The 27,500-nt window shown below is 35.7% G+C and overlaps 1 long non-coding RNA gene across 2 annotated transcripts; it reads right to left on the bottom strand.

The window, feature by feature from the left end:
* Positions 1-9,175: 9,175 nt before the first annotated feature.
* On the bottom strand, positions 9,176-23,617 carry LOC128248150 (uncharacterized). 2 transcript variants are annotated; one of them, XR_016242242.1, is made up of 3 exons: positions 15,527-23,617; positions 13,609-13,676; positions 9,176-10,255 (listed from the first exon to the last, which is right to left on the bottom strand). It is a non-coding gene; the product is annotated as an uncharacterized LOC128248150 (long non-coding RNA). The 2 variants fall into 2 exon arrangements; XR_008264438.2 differs by lacking the exon at positions 13,609-13,676.
* Between the last annotated feature and the right edge of the window lie 3,883 nt (positions 23,618-27,500).

Here is a 27,500-nt window from a genome sequence, read left to right as displayed (position 1 = left end):
ATGAACACTTCTAAAGGCTTAATGTCATCCCCACCCCTACTTAGGGTTTATCTCCTATGTAAGGAAGTGATCATGTAGTGCATAAAAATAATGGTGTAGTGTATGCAGGTTGAAGGCTGTTGTTTGTATATGAATTCTGCCAAATGTGAGCTTTCTTTTCAGGTACATGATGCTGCTGTCCCCCATCCCAGGGTCACACAGGCCCACACCATTCACACCTTGAGGGTTGGCACACTCAATGTGGGCACACTGAAAGGTAGGTCTGGAGAGATTGTTGAGGTGCTTGAATGGAGACACGTAGATTTGTGCTGCATCCAAGAAGTAAGGTGGAGAGGAAGTTCTGCTAGGTTCCTCACAGGCAAAGAACACAGGTACAAGATTTTCTGGGCAGGGAACACTGACGGGTTTGGGGGTATGGGTATACTTCTTGTGGAAAAATGGGTTGATAAGGTAATCGAGATAGTCAGGGTCTGTGATAGAATACTTAAGATTAGATTAGTGCTACATCATGGGTTAGCAACCATTATCTCGGTCCATGCCCCTCAACTGGGCTACCTGATGGACAGAAAGACCGATTTTATGACACCCTCTTGACGAATGACAGGGACCTTCTCTTTGTGGCTGGTGACTTCAATAGACATGGTGGACAACATGCAGTACATGGAGGCTATGGTTTTGGTTCCTGCGATGAGGAGGGAACCAGGCTGCTGGAGTTTTGCAATGCAAATGATCTTATGGTTTGCAATACTAACTTCAGGAAACCTGCCAGTCACCTAGTCACCTACTGATCTGGTAGACACACTAACCAAATTGACTACATCCTTACCAGGAAGAGGGAAAGATGGTTGCTTATAAATGCCAAAACCTTTCCAGGTGAAGAATGTACCTTCAGGGTCAGGGCTAAGTGGATGGCCAGAAGACGACCAGCATAGAGGAGAAAGGTCTAGAAGCTTAAAGATCCTGTGAATGGACAGAGATTTAGAGACGTATTACTCGAAGCTTTTGATGAAATAGAGGGGGATATGGCATCACCTGATGTGGAAAACAACTGGAGGTTTCTGCAGGAAAACCTGCTGAGGGCCACTGACCAGATCTCTCAACCCACAGTAACGTGGTGGTGGAACAATGTTGTTGACAGGGCCATTAGGGAAAAGAAGCAGGCTTGGAAGGACCAGAAGAATGGTAGTAGCAGGGAATTGTATTAGACTGCCAGAAGGGAAGCTAGGAGACAGGTTTATTTAGTCAGAGGGGAAGCAGATAAGGAAAAAAAAAATTTGCTGGTGTTCTGTGCCATGAGGACCAAAGATTTGAGGTATTTTGTGTTGCAAGACAGTGTGTGAGAGAGAATCGTGATGTAGGAAAGAAATGTGTCTGCATGGATGATGGTTTGCTTGCATTAAACAAGGCTGCAAAAAGAGAGGTTTGGAGACGCCACTATGAAAAGTTGCTAAATAAAGAGAATGAATAGGAAAAAGAGAGTCTGCTGAATGCCGGCCCAACAGAGGGACCAGCTATCCGAATTAACAGTACCTTGGTAGATAAAGCAATTAAGACCTGGGATGAAGTGGTGGAGCATGACCTTCGAACAGTGGGCCTCACTGAGGCAATAACTAGAGACTGAGACCTTTGGAGATATGCTGTACTTGAGAAGACCCGACAAGCCAAGTGAGACCATAACCCGTGGCCTATGCCAGTGGTGTATAACCAGCCCACTTATGAGTATCCTTCATTCATTGGACAATAAACTTTGGTTGCAAAGACCTGTTGAGGCAAGTGAAATCAAAATCGCTGATGTGGCTGATGATAGTACCACCTGATTGGCACTTGTGCCAGTGGAACATTAAAAGCACCATCTGAATGTGATCGTTGCCAGGACTGGCTCTCGTGCCAGTGGCATGTAAAAAGCACCATTTGAGCGTGACTCTTGCCAGCGTCGCCTTACTGGCACATGTGCTGGTGGTACATGAAAAGCAACATTCAAGCGTGCAGGTGATACGTAAAAACCACCTTTTGAGCGTGATCATTGCCAGTACAGCCTAACTGGCCCTCGTGCCGGTGGCACATAAAAGCACCCACTACACTCTCAGTGGCTGGTGTTAGGAAGGGCATCCAGCTGTAGAAACTTTGCCAGACCAGATTGAAACCTGGTGCAGCCTTCTGGCTCACCAGTCCTCAGTCAAAGCGTCCAAAACACTCCAGCATGGAAAGCAGACGTTAAACGATGATGATGATGATGATGAACACAACATTGAAATAAACATTAATGTTTCTATATCTATATGTACACCTCTCTCTGTTTCTCTCCCTCTCTCTCTGTTTCTCTCCCCCCCCTCTCTCTCTCTCTCTCTCTCTCTCTCTCTCTCTATATATATATATATATATATATATATATATATAGACATATATCTACATATATCTACAATAGTTATTCTTCAAATTGAGTTGATGCCCCCCCCCCCCCCCCCCCCTTCAACATGAACCATATGGTGTTGCTCTGAATCCAGTAGGATTGCATCTGTACAGCCATTATGTGAAACATAAAATGAAATGTTTATTACCGAAAACATTCAAATTATTGATTTATAGCTTATTGATTTTAATTCTGATGCTGCTTAAACTGACAACTGGTATTATCATGTGATGATAATGATGACAAAACGTCTGCTCTATCTTGAGAGAAAAACAAGAGCTGATTAATGGTGATAAGGGTGAAATTTTTACTTCATTTTATCTCATCTGATATCTTTATTAAATTTGCTGTTTGTCTCACACACACACATAGACACATATATGGAAACATGTATGTACATGTGTGTGTATTATATACATAGCCTTGACCTGTGTATTTCTTATTGTCAACTTTGCTTTTGTGCCGATCTCTTTTACCCTGATTAAGAAGTTGGAGTTTAAATAAGAAATTGATCAGACTGAGCACAAATATGGTGCATATCTATTCCATACTTATACCAGTGTCTTCTCACACACACACACACACACACACACACACACACACACACACATATATATGTTCACACACACACATACATATTGTCATCATCAGCATCGTCATTGTTTTTATGTCTGCTATATCTATGCTGACTTATGTTGGATAACACTTCTTGAAGCAGCGTTCTTAATTGCTTACAAGTAAGGTATCTCCATTCCATGTTTATGCATATCAAACTACTAAGTTGCCAGATTTTTTTGTTTAAGACATCAAATGATGCCACCACTGCCCAAGTGGTGTGAATGTGTGCACGCACACTCTCTCTCTGTCTTACACACACACACACACAGTGGTTTTTTTCATACAGTCTCCACCTAACAAATTTCACTAAAATTATATTGGTTACCTTCAGTGTATTTTAGAAGACATTTACTGAAAGCACCACATGGTGGGATCAAACCCCAAAACCATGTGGCTGTAAACTGAACAGCCATGCCTGTGCAAATCTCTCTCTCTTTCTCTCTCTCTCTCACTCTCTCTCTATCTCTCACTCTCTCTCTCTCTCTCTCTCTCTCTCTCTCTCTCTCTCTCGTTCTCTCTAAATTTTACTGAAGTAGGAAAGACTGTCATTTTTCAGCTGTTGCTTCTTGTTCTGTTGTAGAATAATGTTCAAACTTATAAATGGAGTGATATACACACATGTGAGCACTTAGGTAACAGTTGAAATGTGAAAATCTTTTCAACTTCAATAAACACTAATTTACTCTACTTTTAGTATTCAAATACTTTTTTCTACCTTGTTTTGCACCTATATGCCCATGTGTGTGTACACACACACACACACACACACACACACACACACACACACACACACACATGCATATAACATGTAGTTGTATCTTGGTGTTTTTCAAACGTCTTATTTACATGTGGATAGTATGTTGGTTCAGGTGGATGTGGTTGATAGCAAAATACCAACAAAAAGATGACAGTGAAAACTGTTAATTGGAAGTTTTGTTGCTGGTTTGAACTTTACTGGTTAACCATAAGTCCTTTTAGTTTCATAACTCTTCCTCAGGCAAGTTTATTCTTATCCTTATAGCTACATAGTAAAGGTGCATGGCTTAGTGGTTGGAGCATCAAGCTTACGATCGTGAGGTTGTGAGCTTGATTCCTGGACTGGGCTGTGTTGTGTTCTTCAGCAAGACACTTTATTTTTCACATTGCTCCAGTTCATTCAGCTGTAGAAATGAGTTGCGACATTACTGGTGCCAAACTGTATCGGCCTTTGCCTTTCTCTTGGATAACATCGGTGGTGTGGAGAGGAGAGGCTGGTATGCACGGGTGACTGCTGGTCTTCCATAAAAACAACCCTAGGTTGTGTGTTCACCAGTGAGGTGAATTTACACCCAAACTTGTACCCTGGAGGGGAACCTCTTAGGTGCACCCATGATCATTTGTGACAGATGGAGTCGAGTTTTTTTTTTATAGTTACATAGATAAATGGTGCGGTTAGACTTGAAACAGCAAGTATCTTGTCTACTTTTCGGAGACACTGAATATGTATAAGTTTTTCTATGTATGAAATCCCAATCTATGGGTAGTCTTCTGTTTGTTAGTAAATTGTGCCTCCACTACCTGCTGGTCTATAGTATCAGTCTGTCTTTGTATATTACTTCATGTCATTCTTTACTGAAGTATTGCATTAAATGTTACTCTATTGTACAAGCGTTTATATATTCAGATTTGTCACAGTCATTTTCTTCATCAGATGTATGTCCCACCACCATGACTTGTTAATTTATAAATAACTAGAAAAGCATCCTGGCATTGCCTGGGTGTTATGACCTACAGCCATATTGTATTATTTGTTCCTTTCTTATGGACAGAATCAGCACAGCTGATGTATAGCGAACTGGATTACTGGCGTCATGGAAGTTATTGTTTATTTAGAAGTAAAGGCCAGGAGGATACAATTTGCATGGGTTTGCATGAAAGTGCTTTCTGTTCTTAAGAAGGATCACAAACTATGTATTGTTTCATTGTATAAAAGGGGGTTAATATGATTTTGTCCAGAAATCACGTTTTCAAAATTAGGCAATTTCTTCCAATTATTTTTTTTTATCCACATAAAAAAATACAGAGATTAGGAATTTGGGAAATATATATTTTTTTTAAAGTTTAATTTTTCTTAAAGAAACACTCAATGCTTCTTCCCCCACCTCACCCACCCATCACATACCCGCTTTCAAAAAGTGGTACAAATCTCATCTTGTACATGCTAGAAACAACAGGTAAATGACAGGATTTCTGGGAGAACTTTCTTTTAAGTTTAAATCGAAGATCAGGTTTTTAAATATACTCATCACAAACACTAATTACAGAATAACAAAAGGTGATTTCAATTGGATTTGAGCTGTAATTTTGTGCGTGAACATAGCAAAAAATAACATAATCCATACAGAAGTTTTACTTAGTGTGTGTGTGTGCACGTGCATGCATACGTATGTGTGCCAAAGGAAGTTATTTAATGGTATTCTTTCGTTTGAAGCTGGAAAGTTGTCAACTTGATCATATAGGATTATATGATTGTTTGTTAATTTCCATAAAAATTTTTTTATTTCTTTATGCTTACAGAAATTGAAAGAGAGGAGAAAGTGAAAAGGCAACATTTGCTTTGAAGTGAACATTTGCAGAAAGTGAAAGATGTATGTACGTGTATATGAAATGGACGTGTGTTTGTGTGTGTGTGTGTGTGTGTGTGTGAGAGAGTGAGTGAAGGTGTGTGTTGTCATGTATGTATTTTTTTTGCATGTATGTATAAGTGACATACACTCACTCTTGCTCTCTCTCTCTCTCTCTCTCTCTCTCTCTCTCTCTCTCTCTCTCTCTCTCTCACACGCACATATTATCTTTCATATACACATACAAAAATACATACTCATACATCTTTTTTGTATGTATGTATGCATGTGCATATGAGAGAGAAAGTGACTGACTGTATTTCCTCATAACATAGAAAATGGATGGCTTTTAAGGTACACACTCATATAGAAAATGTGACATCGTTGTCATCGTGGTATAAAATGTCGTTTAGGATAGTTGAATTATAGAAAGATTATAATGTTAAATTTTTGTAATGCAAATATGTAAATGAAAATAAAGTTTATTTGTTAGCCGAAAGATTACTGAATCTTTTGATACCCCATATGTCAAAATTGGCAACTCAGTTTTCGAATGTATTTGTTAATTTCCATAAAATTTTTTTTATTTCTTTGTTTTGAAGAGAGCAGAAAGTAAAAGAGAAGAGAAAGTGAAAGATGTATTTATGTGTATATGAAATGGACATGTGTGCATGAGAGAGGGAGAGAGGGAGTGAGTGAGTGAGTGAGTGAGTGAAGGTGTGTGTTGTCATGTATGTGTAAGTGACACCCACTTGGTCTCTCTTTCTCTGTCTCACCACACACATCTTTCGTATACACATACATAAATACATATGCATACATCTTTTTTGTATATATGTGTGCATTTGCATGTGTATGTGAGAGAGAAAGAGAGAGAGAGTGAGTGACTGTATTTTGTCATAAGATATGGAAAAATGGATGTCTTTTAAGGTATACACTCATATAGAAAACGTGACGTTGTTGTCATCGTGGTATAAAATGTTTACAATAGTTGACTTATAGAAAAATTATAATGTAAAATTTTTGTAATGCAAATATGTAAATAAAGTTTATTTGGCAGCTGTAAAATTATTGAATCTTTTGATACTCCATACATCAAAATCAGCAACTTAGTTTTTGAATGCATAAGGAAGATATGCACACACACACACACACACACACACACACACACACACACACACACACACACACACACACAAACTCTCTTTTATATATATGGAAGATATCCCTGTCTGTCGTCCTCTCTGTCTGTCTCTCACATTCCCTGTGTGCCTATCTCTTCCTCTTTCCTCCTCTTCCCTGATATCATCCACCCTCATTATGCCACATTTCCTTGAACCTAACACTTTTGCACCCCTCTCATTTTACCATGTAATGGCTTAACCCCCGTAGTTGGTCCATTATTGATTTTTATTGAAATCTAATTAGCCTATAATTGAACTGGATGTTAGTTCAACATGTATACAAAGTTTGGTGAAGATTAGTCCCCTGGTTTGGACATCAAGATGGTAATAGGCACACAGAAATTGCCATTTATATATAAGATGTGGGTTTTTGTTGTTTAATAATTCATTTTCTATCTGATTGGACCTGAGCTTGTTTTGCTGGACAAGTGACAACTATTATAGATTATAGCCATGCCTTGTTATTCTGAGAGGCCTGACAGACTTCCTTCAACAGTTTCTTAGTCAGTTTGCTTGTTACTATTTACTATTGTTACTTTTCCTTGCTTCTATTTCATACTTTGTTGTCCTCTTCTCCTATGTTTCCCCCACTCTCTTTTCCCCTTTCTTTGAAAAGTTTGTTGCCTCATCTCACTTTATTCACTCCATTTGTTACTCCAAGTATATTTATGTCATATATATATATATATATATATATATATATATATATATATATATATATATATATATATATATGTATGTGTGTGTGTGTGTCACAAAGTGGATGCAAGATAAATTGCTCCCCCTCCTGGATAGGATGTTAATCATTTCACAAGTAGCATTCCCAGACCTAATACTTTTTTTACCAATAGTTATATTGTTGTTGTTTAGCCCAGCTCAGCTTTAACTGAGCAGGCCTATGATCAAAGGTATTCCAGTCATGACCTTTCCATCTTTTTCTATGTACAATGAATCTAGTGTCACATCCAGCATATCCTTTTTTCACAGGAGTTGGTAAGGTGAAATTTGAGGGAGATTTGGCTGCTATTTCTAGCAGGTCGAGTGACCACATATATATCTCCTAGTTGGCTAGGTGAACTAAGACAGAGTGGATCTTATCAGAAGCTCAGTAGAAAGCCTTCAAACATATTAGAAATTGTGATTCGTTACCAACTTGGCCATCACAAGTTTATATTAAGTTCATTTCCTCTGTGTTATGTTACGTGGAAATGAAATGCTCTGTGTTGCTCCCAGAACTTAATTGATCATGTGTTACACACATGCATACACTATATGTGTGCATACACACATATATGCATACACTTATAACCACATTGCTAGTATATTTTCATTAAATTCGGGTTAATGAAATGGGCTGATTTTTTTATCAGATTTGAAACTAATACCTCAATAATGTTGGGGCTTTTTTTGTGTATTGGCATATACTCTGTTTTTAGATGGTATGTTGTTGTGAAATTCATGCCTTTCCCAAGGTCAATAATAAATGAAATAGTTTCAACTGCCCAGGAACTTACCTCTTGCTATGTAATTCTCCCTACAAATGCTACAAATACATTGAAAATGCTGAAGGTTGATGGAACTGATAGAGTATCAAGGGGTGGGTGGTAGAACCGGTAGAGCGTCAGATGTGAGTGGGTTAGTAGAAATGGGGTTTTTGAGCATCATGGTGGTGGATTGGTAGGGTTGGTAAAATATCAGATTGGTAGAGTGATAGAATATGTATTGTGTCAGGGTGGTGTGTTGGTAGTAACACCTCCTTCCATCTAGAGCAGTGTTTCTGAACCATTTTTTTTTACCAATGGACTACTTTGATTCCTATTTTACTTGGATGAACCCTCTTAGCCATTTGATGCTTTAAAAAAAAAAAAAAAAATTTTTTAATTCAAATTACGATGAACGTAAACAAACACACGAAGTTTGCTTTTAGAAGCGTTGAGATGTCTTAGAAAGTTAAAGAAGTGATTTTAAATTCTCAAATGCAGGATAATGCTAATAAACTGGGTAGTTTATCCTGTTCAGGCTATAATATTTTTATAATTAAGTATTATCAGGAATTGTATATAAAAGATTATGAAAATATTTTGTGTATTGTAAAAGTATAACCAATTTATTGCAGATAAAATTTAGTGACAAAATCTTATATGGACCCTCAAGGACCATATGAACCCCAGTTGAGAAGCACTCTTCTAGAGAATGCATGGTGGTAGTATATACTGTATATCTCAGGGATATAATCGATGGAAGTGGCCTCTACCCCTACCTATTGCATAGTGGTGGCAGTTATTTCAACAACTATAGAAAAGTGAATGTTGAGCTCAATGTTAGAGGAATTTGAAGTTTGAATGTATAGGCATTTAATCCCATACTTTGCACTATTACTTCAAATGCCTTGATAATATGGACTACTGTAATAACTATTTCTCATAGCAATGTTATAACTGAATGATGTAACTGTTTGTTGATAATGCTTGTTGATGTCACAGTTGTATATTATCATTACACAACTGTGTAAACGTTACTGAATCTGATAATGCTGACTGCTGTAGCAGTATGTTTCAACACATATGTATGTATGACTAACCACTATTGACTTTATGTCGGCCTGTAGCAGGCTTTTCAGCACCAATGACTAATTGTGACTGACTTGATAATGCTCTTGACTCTTAAAATATGTGCTAGGTTAAATCAATAGCTGTTATCATTAGTGATCTATTAATGATCTCTTCTGTTACAATATGTGTAATGTTGATATGAGATTGACTATTATAATTAGCAGTCTAAAATGGGAACCTTTCTGTGGTCACTTGATCAGATAGAAGGAACAACCAAATCTATCTCAACTCAAACTCTGCTCTCTTAAAAAGAGGAAGGACATCTTTTGATAATTTAGTTCTTCAATACAATGTCTGAATTTAAGATGTAATAGTGGCGGATGTTGTCTGGAAAAAAAACAAACAAAAAAAAAAAAAACTAGATTGTCATGTTTGGAAATCTCTTTTACCATAGGTCTGTTCAGTCAGGGATAATTTGGGAGATAAACAACAGCAACACAACAACAACAACACAGCACAACAAGAACAAGAACTACAACTATAAGTGGCTCGAACCACTAATGGATTTTTCTTTACTGTTTGCCATAAATATACATCTTTATCTCAGCTTCTATCTTCATAGCTTCATATATGAAATAAAGATCTCATCCTCTTGTATTTGCTTTTCCAATTACTTTATGAAATCTATTTGAAAATTACAAAACTTGCTTTTTTTATATTTTCTTTATTTTTCTGTGATTCATTTTCTCTCAATCCATTTAGCAAGAAATACTCTTGTCATACAGTAATTTCAAGTAGATCAATGAAGGAATAGGTAGGAACATCAGTTTGCATGTTCACATGTTTTATGATTCCATTACATGATTCATCATCATAGATCTTTCCCTCCTGAAAGACAAAAATATTCACTATTAAAATGAAACATAAGCATGTAGTTATAGCTGGCATTGGATAAATCACTTGAAACCATACAGTTTTAATGTGATTGTTACTAAGCCCAGGTTAACCTAAATTTAGTATGCCTGTGATCAAATGTATTCCAATCATGACCATCAGGTTGTTTATTCAGACACACTATAACTTGGACTATATTGTCTATTATTACTATTTTTTTTGGTTTGATGAGTATAATATAAAGGAAGAATTGGCTGATATTTGTAGTAAGTCAAATAAACCATATGGAGCCTTTGCTCACCCAGGAGTGGTCCTCTTATCATATGATCCAAATTAAATCATTAGTAATAATAATATATAGCTATTTAAGATAAGCTGGACTGTCACCAACAGAAACAGTGGTAGCAATAGTCAATTAATTTTCTATTATTGACATACATTGTTCAGACATTTAAAAAAAAAATGCTTGACATTGAACAGGTATTTTTGTGTTTTCTCACACAGAATAGCATTATAAATACTTTTCTCTTTCATAAGGACCATGTTTGGCATTCAAATTCTGAAGATTTTATTCTCAGAACTTTCTTATAAATGGGTTTAATTTCTCTATTAAATAAAGTGAATATTTCTTAATAAAATTTGCAAAGTTCTGGAATGAAAATTATAGATGTGAACTGTGTTAGGAATGTGAAGAAAAGAGAAAAGATTTGGAGCAGATCCAACTTCGCAAATGTGGATTCATTAAATAAAATGGGTTTGAGCATCCAATTCTTAAATGTGTGTGTGTGTGTGTAAATATACACACAACATCTACACATACCATATATATGGTGGGAATGATGGAAGCTATGATATATATATAGTAGTGATGGAAGCTGGGAAGGAGGCTCATTAGCTTAGGCTGTGTCATACTGGTTGTTGATAAACAGATCCTACCATCAATCTCATAATAGCCAGTTTAATTTTTCTCACATCTTGTGTTGTTGGGAATCTTTTTTGTAGCATTTCCAGAATGTGTGATGTTTTAAATTATATACCATATAGGCATAGATTTGGTTGTGAGGTTCAGAAGTTTGCTTTCCAACTACTTGGTTTCAGGTTCAGTCCCACTGTATAGCTTCTGTGGCTAGTGTTTTCTACTGTAGTCCTGAGATGACCAAATTGTGAGTGAATTTGGTAGATGGAGATTCAAGGAAGCATCTTGTATATATGTATGTGTGTGTGTTCCTAACTTGACATTGTGATTACTGTAAATGAATATTATTAATTTCAAATATTCTGTGAAAACATATCCGGCCATGCTTGGAAACAAGTAAGAGATGTTGACAGGAAGTGCACCAGGCCATAGAAAATCTGCCTCAATAAATTCATACATCCCATGCAAGCATGGAAAAGTGGGCATTGAAATAATCACGATGATACACACATATTTATATCTACTGTCAAGTTTCTATCAGCTGCTTTCCTCACCTCTTTGATATCCTCTCATTTTTCTATACTTACCCCCTCTCTATATTCATCATGCATACTAGGAATGGAAGAGGATAGAGAGGTAGGAAAGAGAGACAATAAAATTACAGCAGTTGGGCATTTTTTATGGAAGATTGCAAATGAAAAATTCTGCTGGTGTAACAATGATGTTTATTTACAATTTTGTGCAATGTCTAAACAAGGAAGCACAAACATGCTTGCATGCATACACACACACACAACGGGTTTCTTTTAGTTTTTGCCTCCTAAATCCACTCACAAGGCTTTGGTTGGCTCAGGAGGACTATAGTAGAAGACTCTTACCCAGTACCATCTGAATGCATGGGCACACTGGGCTGTTGCCTGGGGTCAATAAATAAATACTATAGGGTCCATTGCATTGATTTTCCTGGGGGTTTATCATGCTGCTAAGCTGGCTCTGCACTAACCCAAAGTGCCACATTATGGAATTGATCCTGAAACCATGTTTTTGTGAAGCAAACTTCTCAGCCACACAACCATGCCTGCACATACTATATAGACTTAATCTGTTTCTCAGTCAAATCCCCACTTCCTGACTCTTAGCTATCTTCAGCAGAGTTTACTTTGTTTCAAAGATCCAAACCTAATCTCTTACCTGAAGAATACCACCTTCCCACCCTTACTCTTGGAGGGTCTGAAAATTATAATTGGTGCTGTTATTCCTTCACTCATTAAGCCACGAACAAAAAAAAAAAAGGAAAAAAAAAAAAGCAGAACTTAAATTTCAATTATTTCAATTCAGACATTTAGGTTAAATAAATTTCTAAATTCAGTTTTCTTTCACTTCTAAATCTGCTGACAACTACTAATTTTAGCTTAATGCTAAATATATATTTTGGATTCTCATTTTCCATGAAGTTTCATTATTTGAATCATTTCAGTTTAAATTAGTTCATAATAAATCATGATTTTTACCCCGTCTCCTCATTATTAGTTCAGCTGGTTTCATTTATCCTATTAAATTTAGATGTTTTGCTACATCTACCACATAAAATCTGACACCTCCAACAAATATCTTTTCTCTGTTATGACACATTCTTTTATTGCTCCCACTCATTTAAATATGGCCATGCTGGGTACCATCTTCAAAGATTCCCAGTTGATTATATTGACTCCAGTACTTATTTCAGATTAGGTTTTTATGTTTTTCTTTAACTTGAAGGGATCTAACTGGACACACACACACACACAAACACACACACACACACACACACACACACACACACACACACACACACACACACACACACACACACACACACACACACACACTCTCTCTCTCTTACTCTCTCTCTTACTCTCTCTCTCTTTCTCTCTCTCTCTCTCTCTTTCTCTCTCTCTCTCTCTCTTTCTCTCTCTCTTTCTCTCTCTCTCTCTCTCTCTCTCCCTCTCTCTCTCTCTCTCCATGCAACAGGATTCTGCATAGTTCCTATTAAATTTCTTTCATAAAGTGTTGATTAGCTTGAAACTATGAAAGGAGACATTTTTGCAAGGTGCTGTGCTGTTGGATAAGCCTGGATTCAAACTTGAATCTTAATTTCAAGAACATAGGCACAGGAGTGGTTGTGTGGTAAGTAGCTTTCTTACCGACCACGTTTCCGGTTCAGTCCCACTGTATGGTGCTTTAGGCAATTGTCTTCTACTCTAGCCTCGGGCTGACCAAAGCCTTGTGAGTGGATTTGGTAGATGGAAACTGAAAGAAGCCTGTCGTATATATATATATGTGTGTGTGTTGGTCCCCACCAACATCGCTTGACAACCGATACTGGTGTGTTTGCCTCCCTGTAACTTAGAGGTTTAACAAAAGAGACTGATAGAATAAGTACTAGGCTTACAAAGAATAAGTCCTCGGGTTTATTTGCTTGACTAAAAGCAGTGCTGCAGCATGGCTGCAGTCAAATGACTGAAAGAAATAAAAGAATAAAACGTTTCAGTTTAGAGGGGATCAAAGAGGGGCCAAACTACTAATTAATTAGTATTTAAAATGTTTTTATTCAGTCATTTTGTACCAATCTTTGAATATTTTTTCAACTTGTATATATTCCCATTGTTACTATGACAATTTTCCATGAAACTAATACACAGATATTATGGAAACTGTCATTAACCCTTTATGTAAGTGATTTGGTGAAACTATGCAGAGAGATAGGTTCTGTTAGCTAGTAGTTCTGAATGTCATTCTGCTTTTAAACAGTATAAAAATTCAGTTTTAAAATAGTATTAGTTTTTTATGATTTTCTTTCTTTGCTGCATTGATGACATGTAGTAGCATTAATTAGCACATCGAAAGGATTAACAATGATTTTCTTGTCTTCTCTTTTCAATTCAAACCACTTTGATAAAAACCAAATTATTCATAGATTTTAGAGTCTCTTACATTTCCCAATTTATTTTTCTATGCTTGCATGGATTGATTATTTTAAAAGTCAAGATATTTTCATTGAATAAGAAATGACATTTTCATAAAATAGTCCTGTTTGTAATGAATATGTCATAACTGCAGCGTTACCATAAAACAAGAGAAAAAAATGAAACCTTGTATTGAACTGGCATTTGCACATCTACTGCGATACCAATGTTACATTTAACTTAAACCTATCACAAATCCTAGTATATTAAAAGGAAATTGACCTCATTGCAGGCATCAAATGTATGGCTAACAGAAAAAAGGGAAACTGAGAGATTTTTTTTTAACTGTTTAGCATTTAAACTGGCCTTTTCCAGCCAAAATATTCTCCCTATTTTATATTCAAACAAGCCAGATCTAGCCTTTCAGACCTATTCTACAATGTCATTCAAAATAAAAAATCACACCATCAAAATCTCAAAGCTATGAGATTATGCATAATTAATTCAAAACAATGTGAATTAATAAACCTTTCATTTGACATAGTAATCTGAACACTAAAGGGTTAATAATGATTTGGTTGGGTCAGCAATGAGGTGCTGTGCCAATGACTTTTGTAGGCCCTCTTGGAGAAGTGACATCAATGAGATTGATAGTCTTCATGTTAGATTTGTTACATGAAGTCATATATCTCATTCAATATCTCTACTATAATGATTTCAATCATTAGACTGTGGCCATACTGAGGCACCACAGTCAAATGTTTATAATCTGGCTTCTTGACTCCAGTGCTTATTTAGTGTGGTGCTTATTTTATTGATCTCTATGTTTGGAATAGTTTTTTTTTTGTGTGTCAAGGGAAGTGTCTTGACACACCTGTTATATATATATATATATATATATATATATATATATATATATATATATATATATATATATATATGCAAAGACAACACAACACGCATATACACACCTTCTGCATGGTTACCCTCTATCAAATTTCATACATAAGGTATTGCAGGAAAACTGTAGGCAGAGAGGAAATTTGAGAGGACTGACATTCTTTGAAGTAAAGGATTGGTTAAAATGATTACTGATTCTGGCCAAATTAATGGTGGAAAGAACTCAACCAGTTTTGTGGATCAGATCTCATTGTAGTTGTTATAGAAGAGCTAACATGATAACTAAAATGGTGGTGGTGATTTTGGTGAGGGTGGTGATGGTGATGGGGATGGTAATGATGCTGATGGTGGTGGTGGTGATGATTATATTTCATGATGATGAGTGGTTGTTGTGTAGATTTGAAAGAGATGTTATTTTTGTAGCTACTTGTAATTTTTTTCAAGCCTATCTTCGGCATATGTTTATCAGATTGGTAGTGTGGGTTAAGTTAATCAATGACTTACCTCAATCCAACCAAAAAAAAAAAAAAAAAAATTCTGTCGTGTCAGAGATGGTGTCTCAACAGGGTTGCTTGACCTGCTAGGAATAGATACACAGTTGAGCAGATCTTTGATCAGGTTTGACATGCAGCTAAACACTGACCAATGACAACAAAAACAACTGTGATTAATGTTGCAATATATATGACATTTACCAGAAGAAATATGTCTCTCTATATATTTAAAGCATAATCTAATACATATGTCGGTATCTATATATTATATATAAAATTTTATGTGTGTGTGTGTGTGTGTATATGTGTATATATATATATATATATATATATATACACATACATACATTTAATTCAGTCGACACACAACACACAAAATTTTATATATAATATAGATGTGTGTGTGTGTGAGTGTGTCTGATACAAACAATATATCTGATACTTTATGATGTAAATATTTTTTTACACTCCCATTGAAAATGAGTAGTAGTAATAGTGGTAGTGGTTGTTGTAGTAGTAGTATAGTAATGGTTTTGCATAAATCTTGGTCATTTGTAATATATACTGTCATGTAAACAAGTTGTCTTCTGGGTGTGACCCACAGTAATCTATCTATCTATCTATCTATCTACCTACCTACCTACATACACACACACACACATCCCTCCTCTACCTAGCTGAGGTGTGTCTATACTGTATTATCATTATTTCTGTACACCCTTCAGTTATTTTTGTAGGTGGTTTCAGCATGTGTGGATAATTTGGGCTGAGATATGTCAGTTGGTGCTTCTCCTCTTCACATATTCGTTATTGGTAGTGTACATTCCCAGATCTTTGCATGAGGTTATTGTCATTTCAACTGTTTCTTTGTGCATTTAGGTTGGCCTGAAATGAGCAAAGAGGATTGTGTTTTAGTTTAGTCATAGTTGTCTTCTGTGGCATTGTAGATCTGCATAGACATTTTGTGAGTGTTTGTGTCTATAACAGTGAGGGCTGTAAGAGCTGGAGTTTGCTGTGGCAACAAACTATACCCTTCATTTTAAAGTTGTTTTGGCTCAAAACATAAAGAAGATAGAATATGTTGATCCCTCTAGTTTAAATTACTGTTGACTAATGTAAAATGTTAGACATAACTGTAGACAGAAGTGGCTTTAGTATCTTTTAGTCGTAACTAATTTTCTTTGTTGTACTTTGTAGCTGGTGATTTTGTAGTTGATTATCAGGTTACATAGGGGAGAATCTGAAAGATTAACTCTTAACTTTTCCTTTTATTTGTTTGCCTAAGAAGGAATACTAAAAAATGGTGTGTCTATGACCTTTCTAGATAATATGAAGTACCCTGAGTAGAGTTAGGTATGACAGAATCATTAGAGTATTGGACAAAATATCTTGAAGTACTTGATAACTGCATTTATGTGCTTGCTTGCTTCATGCTCTTACTTGATGGGGCTGGGACCATCCCAAGTTAGTGGTCCCAGAGGCGCCATCATATGTAGAGCTGACCAGGTCCACCAGTGCTCTCCATTGCTGGTGGTGCCATGCCAGCCCCTCTGCATGTTCCAAGATAATGTCGAATCTTTGAAGATCTTCCTTAATCAAATCCAGCTATCTGGTGCAGGGCTTGCTCACCTCTGCTGCGTTGAATGAGAGTAAGGCCTTGATTTGATGATCTGGTAAGAGGTAAAGGACATATTTGTACCAACTCATCCAGCAGATAGATATGAGGTGGGATGGGAGGTTGTGGGCTGATGTGTGTGCACATGCAGTTCTTTGTTAGAACTGGACTTGGTACAGTCTGGATGGCTAAACCTGGAAGGTGATTGACAACATCATCATCTCCCACTGCTAAAGGTTATTTGTCACTAACTGTTGGGTGTGCAGAGGAGCTCAACTTGGCAATACCAACCATTGATTGCAGGCTGCAATACTCAAGTTATAGTGGTGAGTAAACCCTGCCACCAAGTACTTTATGTTCTGTGTTGAAATCTGTCAGAGGGGTTCATCAATAAATTTAAATACCAGTTAACTACTGGGATGGACATAACTGATTGTTTCTTTCTCCAAAATTTGTAACCTTATATCATTGTTAGAAATCAATGCATTCTTTGAATTGTTGTTGGTTTGTAGCTCAAGAGAAATCTAGTTATGAGGATAAAGCAGAGATTAGGACAAAGTATGGTAGCTTGAAGCTGAGCCACTGTAGAGATGATGAAAGGATGGCATCAATGATTGAAGTTAGGTTAGCAAGTTCAGAAGAACAGAGATTGTTGTAGTAACAGTAGGCTAGTGGCTACATAGTTGATAATAAATGGGAACTCACCTACGAAGCAAATGTCCTTTTATTTGATACAATCTCGTATATAGATCACTCTTCCTCCTTGCACCTCACCACACTTCTTATTAGTGCATCCATAGATGCACTATGTATGCAATGCACATGCTAAATACTTAAAGAAGTACCTACACACACATGAATACACATACTATAATTGCACACATACATTATCATGTATTCTGACATAAAGTTACCTTCTTTACTTTCACAATTTTGCTATTGCTCTCATATGCTTGAGACTTCTGTCTTTTCCCTTCACCACTGGACATTCTAGCCTCCAACCATTTTTAACATGGCTTGACACAGACTAGAATGTATTTCTCTATAGTTTGCATTTTTATCGTTTTTTTTTTCCACCTGACTTACTGGAGAAGTGCTTAAGCTTGAAATGTCAAAGACACTTCTACTGTTTTTCTTTCTTGAGTGTCAGTATTTTCACTTTGTCTTTCATGTTGTTGTTTGTGTGTATGTATGTGTGTGTCCTCATCTTAGCTGTATTGGAAAATGTTCAATATTCACTTACTGGATGCTATACCTATCTCTGTGTCCAATTGTAATATCAAAGAATTTCAGAGCTTACTCATTTTATTCTTCATTTATTGTCAATACCATTAAGAGAGTTGAGTAAACACCTAATCTATCTATCTTTATTTATTATATTAAATTTTACACCTGCTTTGAAAATTAGCTTCAATTTATCATTTAGATTATATGGTTGTCTTCTCTTTTGATTGTGTAGTAACCACTTCATTTGTCAGCACTTCACTGAAAATAGTTCATAATGATTCAAACAACAATATATCTTACTAAATTTTCTTTGTCATTTTCTACTGCTGTGCAATATTTCTCAGTATGGCTGACTTTGCCTTTCATCTGTCTGGGGTTAATAAAATAAAAGATTAGTTGAGTACTGAAGTTGTTCTCATTGTCTGTATACATCAACTACATTTGAAGCCTTTTGCCTATATTATAAAATCATTGTTACAAATTTTATATCACCTGCTTACAGTGTGCAGGTTAAAATCTATTGAAAATATGTTATTATATAGGTTCAGGCATGGCTGTGTGGTAAGAAGTTTGCTTTCCAAACACATGGTTCTGGGTTCAGTCTCACTGCATGACATCTTGGACAAGTGTCTTCAACTATAGCCTTTGGTTTACCAAGGTCTAATGAGTGGATTTGGTAGACGGAAACTGAAAGAAGTCTGTCGTATATTTATGTGTGTGTGTGTTTGTCCTCCAACACTGCTTGATAACTGGTGTGGGTGTGTTTAAATCCCCATAACTTAGCAGTTTGGTAAAAGAGGTTGATAGAATAAGTACCAGACTTTAAAAAAAAAAAATTATCAGAGTTGAGTCATTCCACTAAAAATTCTTGACGGTGGTGTTCCAGCATGGCTGCAGTCTAATGACTAAAACAAGTAAAAGATTAAAAGGATATTTTCATCATGCCTTTTTTTTTAATGGTGAGAGCGACTTAGCCACTGGAAATTCAGTCTTTTCCATGTGATACAATGAGACTACAGTTGTTGTTGTTGGCACTCCGTCGCTCTATAAAGAAACTAATTTGTCTTTTAAATATATCCTTAAGCTATATATTCCTTTTAAAAATAATCTCATGATTAACAATAGAAGTTACAAGTAATTTTAGTGTAAATATGTTAATTTTTGTTGATAAACAATATATTTTTGTCATACTTATCTCTCTGATTCAGATCAAAGAATAGTTTCTCACAGTAATATATTCTCTAAAATACACTATTTTTCTTTTAATTTGTGTTCTTTATTATACTTCCACTTACTGATTCTCTCAATACAACTCTGACAAATACATTATTATCTATGCTTAACAAAGGAAATCTCATAAGAATGAAACATGTCTAGAGTTGTCTCATACTTGATAGAATAATTAAAATAATGATAGTTATTGATTAATATTGTCTTTTCTTCACTTCATAGTTATGTCTAATTAACTATTTAATGCTCAGTGTACCTGAATATTGTGAGTACAGCATTTCGGTGAATGTACTCTAAAGTGGTTTAAATTTTTTTTAGATTTCCTTGTTTGATAAACTTTATCAAAAATATATCCTGATTCCTCTTCGGTTTGTAAATAATATTCAACTTGAAGATAGATAACTATATGTTATATCCATTGCTATCTCTGCTATCTTCAAATAGAGTCCTTAATTTCCCTCTGTTTGCTAGATTCATCTCCTTTAAGTTTGTCTGACATATTAACAGAAGAGATTCAATAGAATGATTTGTTTTCTTTCATTCTAAAATCTCTACACTAATGTTTATTTGTTTATTCAGTTAGCAATTTAAGTAGCAAAGAATGTTCCCTTGCACCTGTTAGAAAGTTGGGATAACATGTTGGTTTTAATGAAATTAATGTTGATAAACTGAAAATAGTGAAAATTAGGTGATGTCTGATATCAATGTTGTTAGATGTGAAGTAAGGATAATATGTTGGTATTAGTGATATCAATGTTGCTTGACTCAAGGTAGGGATAACAAAGTGGTACTAGTGAAATTAATGTTTTGTTTCAGTTGGATGTAGGTGTATGGCTGTGTGGTCAAGCAGTTCGTTTAACAGCTACATAATTTCAGTTTCAATCTCACTTCATGGAACTTTGAACAGATGTTTTTTTATTATAACCTTGGGTCAACCAAATCCTGTCTAATGATATTTGGTTGACATAAACTGCACAGAAGCCTGTGGGAAGGATCTTTGATGTTGGTTGGGGAGTAGACTTAATTCATTGCCTGTCACTTGCTCCTTGGGCACCTTTAGTAGGGTTCATTCTGTTGCAGGTCTCTGGTCTGAAGGCAATTCCCTTCTTTCCTCTACCTGTCTCTGAACTCCTGATGAAGGAACTCAGAGACTCTGTTCTTCTTATGACTGAGCCATAAATAAAAAGATTAGTATACCTTGCTTTTATAGTGAAGGAAATAAAAGAAAAGTATTTAGTGTAGTGGTTTGGAATGTGCTCCACTCTATGGGTGGTAGATGGCAAAGAGGCAGGTCCATTGTGTTTCATTGGTAATTTCCATTTTTATACAATTGTCCTACTTGTCACCCCAGTTTTGTAACAGCTTGTAGTTTTCTGATCATAATATATCACTTTCCTCTCAATCATTCTGTTATTTCAGTCTTTGTTCTCTAACTGCTATTATGGCTGCTGTATGCCTAAACAGCTAAATGTATTTACGACTTAAAAAAGAAAAACCTTTTAAGATCATAGGTTTTATTTAAGGATTGAGAACATTTATAGTCTGTGTTGGCAATAGTCAGGAGATTTAGACTTCTATGACTGTGCACATATCTGTCTACTGGCAATATTTTTACACTTTTTTAATTCACCTATTGCATGAACATTAACACCTCCAACAATTATGTCATGAGCTAACATGGGAACCTCTACATAGTCAATTGTCCTATTAGAAATAGCAGCAAAATTTCACTCAAATGATACCCTGCCATATTTAAAAGGGAAGGATACATTGGATAATGTGGTGCTGGGTGCATTGTACCTTGGAAAAATGTCTAGGGTGGTGACTGCTGAAACCCCCCCTTTGATCTTGGGTCTGTTTTGTAAGGACTGACTGAAGTTGAACAACAACAGTAATGACAACAACATATAAAGACATATTTCTCATGCTTACAACATATAATGTTAATTTACCAACAAACATTTTTAATGAACTAAGTTAGAATTTTTTCCAATTATAGACTTTAGAAAGTAAACAAGTTTAATATTTTCAGGTACGTTATTCTGAGAGTATTGGATCATGATCTAGTTAACTGTCACCACCTGGTTCTTGGATTTTCAGTGGTGTCTACTTTGTTGTAAGCGTTTGGGTCAGGTCTACTTCCTCCCTCTTCATCATTGAAAACTTTAAAAAATGTCATGGCGAAGAGACTGTTCTTCCTCTTCTTATTATATATATATATGTGTGTGTGTGTGTCTTTGGATCTGTGTTTGCTCCCCTACACCACTTGACAGCTGGTGTTGATATGTTTATGTCCCTATAACTTAGTAGTTCAGCAAAAGAGACTGAGGGAATAAGTACCAGGCTTAAAATAAAATAACGATAATATTCATTTGACTAAAAATGTTCAAGGTAGTGCTCTTGCATGGTTGCAGTCAAATGGCTGAAATGAGTAAAAAATAACACACACACACACACACACCATTAAATTGCTATTATACAGGAACATGTCTGGTGGATTGGAAAAGTAGGTAGAGCATCAAATAAAAATGTCTTGCTGTATTTAATTATGACTATTTTACAATCTGAGTTCAAATCTTGACAAGACCAGCTTTACTTTCCTTGATTTTAGGGTCAATAAAATATGGACAAGTAGTGGGATAATTGTAATCAACTATAATTCTCTAAAAATCTCCCCGACAGATATGAGGCTTTGCAGATAAGTGAAAAACTAATATTATAGACACTTACAAATGAAAATCAATGCAATGGTAATTCAAGTTTATCTTCTCAACAAAGCATATAATTTTGTTTGCTCTAGTTGGTCTGACATAGAAATACTTCTATTGTATAGTTGAGCAGTTTGCAGTTGGGAAGATCATCCAACTGTAAAAATAAAAATAAATGAATAACAAAAAAAAAAAAAACCTCCCTTAACTAAACACTATCTCATCCATGTAAACTTGTAAAACAATAGTTCCCTGACAAAATGCCACCTCATCAAGGTAAGTTCTCATCCAGGTATAACAATAGTACTTGAAAAAATACTATCTCAATCAGGTAAGCAGGTATAACAATAGCTCTAACTAAATACCACCTCATCCATTTAAGCAAATAAAAAGGATAATGAAAGTTTAGAATACCTTATATTGACTACATAATGTTTGATATTTAGAGTAAAATAATCAAAAGCTTTAATAAAAAAGATACAGAAACAAAATCAATTCTGTTATTTTCATTCTGCTCAACCTATTCTCTTCACATTATTTTTCCACTCTATTCTCCCTACTGATTCTTTCCATACCGATCTTTCCACCCTATAAATGAATGTGTTGAAAACTATCTTTATCTTTTACTTGTTTCAGTCATTGGGTTATGGCCAGGTTGGGGCTCTACCTTGAAAGGTGTTTAGTCAAACATATTGACTAAGTAGAGTACTTATTTTATTTTAGGTCTGATATTTATTCTATTGTTCTCTTTTGCTGAACTAAGTTATAGTGACATAAACAAACTGACACCAGATATCAAGTAGTGATGGGGGTGGTTGTGGTGGTGGTGGTGGTGGTGGGGAACAAACACAAACATGCTTGGCTTCTTTCAATTTCTACCTATCAAGTCCATTCACAAGGCTTTGGTTAGCTAGGAGCTATAGTAGAAGAGACTTGTCCATGGTGCCTTGCAGTGAAAATGAACCCAGAACCATGTGGTTGGGAAGCAAACTTCTTACTACATAGCCACACCTGTGTCTATATTGCTAAAACAAACAAAAAAATCGAGCTACTTTTTATAAAAATCAAGTAAAGCCCCCCCCCCCCCCCCCCCCCGCTTTGGTCATGAAGGAACATAGGATTGCATCCAGAAAGTTACTCTCTGAGGCACAAGTCTGGCCAAGGTTGTTTATGGAAGACTAGCAGTCACCCATGCATAGCAGCCTCCCTTCTCCACGCCATCAGTGTTATCCAAGGGAAAGGCAAAGGCCATACAGCTTGGCACCAGTAATGTTGCAACTCATTTCTACAGCTGAGTAAACTGGAGTAATGTGAAATAAAGTGTCTTGCTGAAGAACACAACACACAGCCCGGTCTAGGAATGGCACCCACCTCCATCCACTCTAGGGCAGCACTGATTGAACAGACTATAAACCAAATGCTTCCAACTGTGACCATCTCATCTTGTTTTCTAATATGTCCACCAACTTTTATTAAAGGTTGCACTTGGGTGTGATCTGAGGAAGCGTTAACTTGCATGGTCTTGTAGAAACATCTTCTAGTTGAATATGTGGTAATTAAAAGTCCACAAAGTTAGATGTTGACCTTTTATGTGTGTGCAGAGATATAAAATAATATTTAGATACTAATTGTGTGACTGTGGGAAGTTAGTGGAAAACATAATCTGAAATCAAATTCTTACTTTACAAAATATTTGCTATTGGAAAAAAGTATTTATATACATTTTCTCACTCATCAACATAACATTGTCTTGATGTTGAATAAACCAGGTGTTGGAATGTTCAGTTGTATTCATAAGACAAATCATTCTACTTTGCTAAGTTTAGCAACTTATAATACAATGATGTGATTGGATTACATTTCCCACCACCACCACTGCGTGTGTGCTTTATGTGTGTGTATGTTAATTTATGTGGGATAAACAAGGATCATATACACAAACCATGGTTTTGTTCCCCTGGCTCTTCAACCAACCGTACACGTCAGCATGTATGATCAACTGAATGGTTGATTAACTAAAATCACAGTCCAGGAATATAATTCTTGTTTATCTCACATAAATTAACATATTAGCCTCTGCACACTTCCTACATAAGACTGCATTTGGCATTTTTATGTTTTAGTACCCTCATGTGAGTATGATAACTATTAACTCACCAGGAAAATAATAAGCGAATTCTGCTGTTTATATACATGAGGTGCTACGTGATATGTTTTTACAAACACTTACTACCAGAAATACATTTGTGTCCTGAGAAGATAGAGAATACTGTTAGTTTGGTCATTTAATGTTTTACTATGCTAGCATGAATTGGATGCAGCAGTTTACCAATGGATGCTCTGTTGTCAACCCTAGTTTTTTTTCAAGAAAGGGATTGTTTTTTATTCTACTGTTCTATAAAAGTGCAGAGCAGCCAGTTGTAATGTCGACAAGTATTACTGTGCCTTTGATTGTGAAAAAACTCATAAACAAAAGCAAAGCTGTGTGGTTAAGAAGCTTGATTCCAACTGTCTTGTGTTGGGTTTAGTCCCACTGTATGGTACCTTGGGTAAGTGTCTTTGACTAGCCCTGGGTCAACCAAAGCCTTGTGAGTGGATTTGGCAAATGAAAACTGAAAGAAGCCCATCATGTATATGTTTGTATAGGTGTGTGAGTGTGTATGTTTGTGTGTGTTGCCCCTTGTCTTGACATTGCATGATGTTTGTTAGTGAACATCACCGTCATAGAAGTGACGTCATTTGTTTGCAACTATCCAAAAACAAGAAGGGCACCCAGCTGTAAAATTAAGATATCTTCCCCCACCTTCCCCACACAATAGCCATTCCTCAAATGCTCTGCTTGTTATATTCAGAAATGACTCTGATGAAAGTAGCATTAATTTTCTTAGGTTGTTCAATTTGCCTCCTCAGTTGAATAAACTTATCAGTAATGTACTTACAATGACTACTGGAAACAACTGTAAGTGAAATTTGTTCAAATAAAGGAATTATATGTAATGATCATTATTTTTAACTTGTTTCTTATATATATATATATATATATATATATATATATATATATATATATATATATATATATATATATATATATATATATATATATATATATATATGTGTGTGTGTGTGTGTGTGAGATGTGGTTTTAGAGTCAAGTTTTGACTGCTATCTCTAGCATGGTGGTATTTTTTAGATACCCTTAATTATAATTTATATTGTTAATAAAACATATATCAAAAAAGATGCACACCCTAAAGAATAAAACAGTAATTATTTACAACAAAAATTTAAATTTTGGACATAATTACCAAAGCCTTCTGGTCAGCTCCTCAGACTTTACAAAGACAAAAAATTTTGAATTGAGATGCTTGTTGTGCCTTGGCATTTGTTGTCCTCTTTCACAAATAGATATATATATAAAAGAAGTGTGTATAATTATGAATAAATCACACTTATAAGAGGGTTGCAAAAAACCCTGACATGTCTCGAAATAGCAGTCAAAACTGCTATAAAGCCACTATAACTACTTATATTTTATCTCTTCACAATAAAGCTGTTGGCAGGTGACATGACATAAAATTCAAAACTCAAATAAAAGGTTAATTCTCTATTGTAATTTCGAAGTGAGGAACTAAAACGGTTCCACTTTTCTCTTCAAGAGAACATTCCTGTAGATACAAATTAACACAAAAATCATACCTTGAGGCTTACATGTGTCCTGGCCGGCAAGAATAATGTGTCATCCTCTGTCTACACATTCAAATTAGTTGCAGTCAAAAAAGATAATGTGTGATATGGTTGTTTGATTAGTTCGTGCATTCTCTGACTTCTCTTTGTTCTTGTTTATAGACCAAACATTATAAAACATTATAAACACTATATCATTCTAGAAGTTCTTATAATGAGCAAAGAACTTTAGACAAGAATGTCCTCTTGTCTATAATGTTTAAATGACATATAGTAATATTTTAACAATGCCTTCACCTCTTCTTCTTCATCATCATTTTCATCATCATCATCATTTAACATCCACTTTTCCATGCTAGTAGTGTGATCTGACTAACGGTGATCCATGTTTCATGGAGCCTGCTTCTTGAAAAAAGTTGCCCAAGCCTGATGTAGAGGACCCCCACCTCCTTGGACTTGTTTACTTGGGGTTGATAAACTAAGGAACAGTAATTGTTAATCAACAGTACTTGGTTATATGGCAGTGGATGGCTTGGCATTTTTATGTTGCAATTTCAAATCCTGCTGAGGCCAGCTTTTCTTTTCAACTTTACAAAGTCAATGAAATAAAGTTCTGGTTTGGTACTGGTTCATATTAATTGATTGATATTGGTGTCTCTTAGCAGAAGACTATTGTTGAAAATCATGAATGATTCTTCCTAGAATTGCCTGCAGTTTAACCCCCTTTGGTGCTATGATACAAATTCCTTGTTTTATAGTTATCTTAATTAAAACTTTATGAAAATTTTATGTTAATTCATGTTCCAAACACCAGATTAGTAATGACAAACTTATTTTACTAAATCCTTCCTTATTTTCAAAATTAATTGAAACATAAGCAGCATACTCCAATGGTCACAATATTTCTAGTAAAGAAGTCTCTCTCTTTCTCTCTCTAACCCACACACACATGCACACCACTTCCATGGGGGTGCTTTTGTCTAGATTTATTTCCATTCATTTGTTCTACTTTTGTCTCCATCTCTCCCCTATACTCTGTTAAGAAGGCCAATGTCTCAAACATCATAACAATTAACTCTTCATATCTCTGAGATCAAGCCAATAATTTTGACTGTGAGCTTATCCTGTTTTTTTTTTATGTATGGTGCATGTGTTACAACTTGAACTTACAACTACATGTTATGTGTCATTCAGTCTATCGTATGTGTGTGTATGGTGGTTAGTTCTGATTGGTTCTTTTCCTATCTATAAAACCTGCTGTAATTTGTTTTGCAAAAATAAATGTTTTTTAAGCCAGTCTTATCTACAGCATGTGTTCGGTGTTCTGTTTTCATTAGGCTATGGCCTGAATTACATATTACTGGAATAGGACTGGTACTTATTAATTGGCGACGAGGATAGACATGTGTGCTATGCTGCATTTACCCATACAACTGTGGAGTACTACTTCAGACGAACCATCCCCCACTATATGGAATTGCTGGAAACGTTCGTTTTTGGATTATTTAGAACTACTTCCG

The sequence above is a fragment of the Octopus bimaculoides genome, chromosome 6 (genome assembly GCF_046866305.1).
Source record: "Octopus bimaculoides isolate indiv1 chromosome 6, ASM4686630v1, whole genome shotgun sequence".
NCBI lineage: Eukaryota > Metazoa > Mollusca > Cephalopoda > Octopoda > Octopodidae > Octopus > Octopus bimaculoides.
The sequence above is the reverse complement of the archived record's forward strand: the minus strand, read 5'-3'. Positions and strand labels throughout refer to the sequence as shown.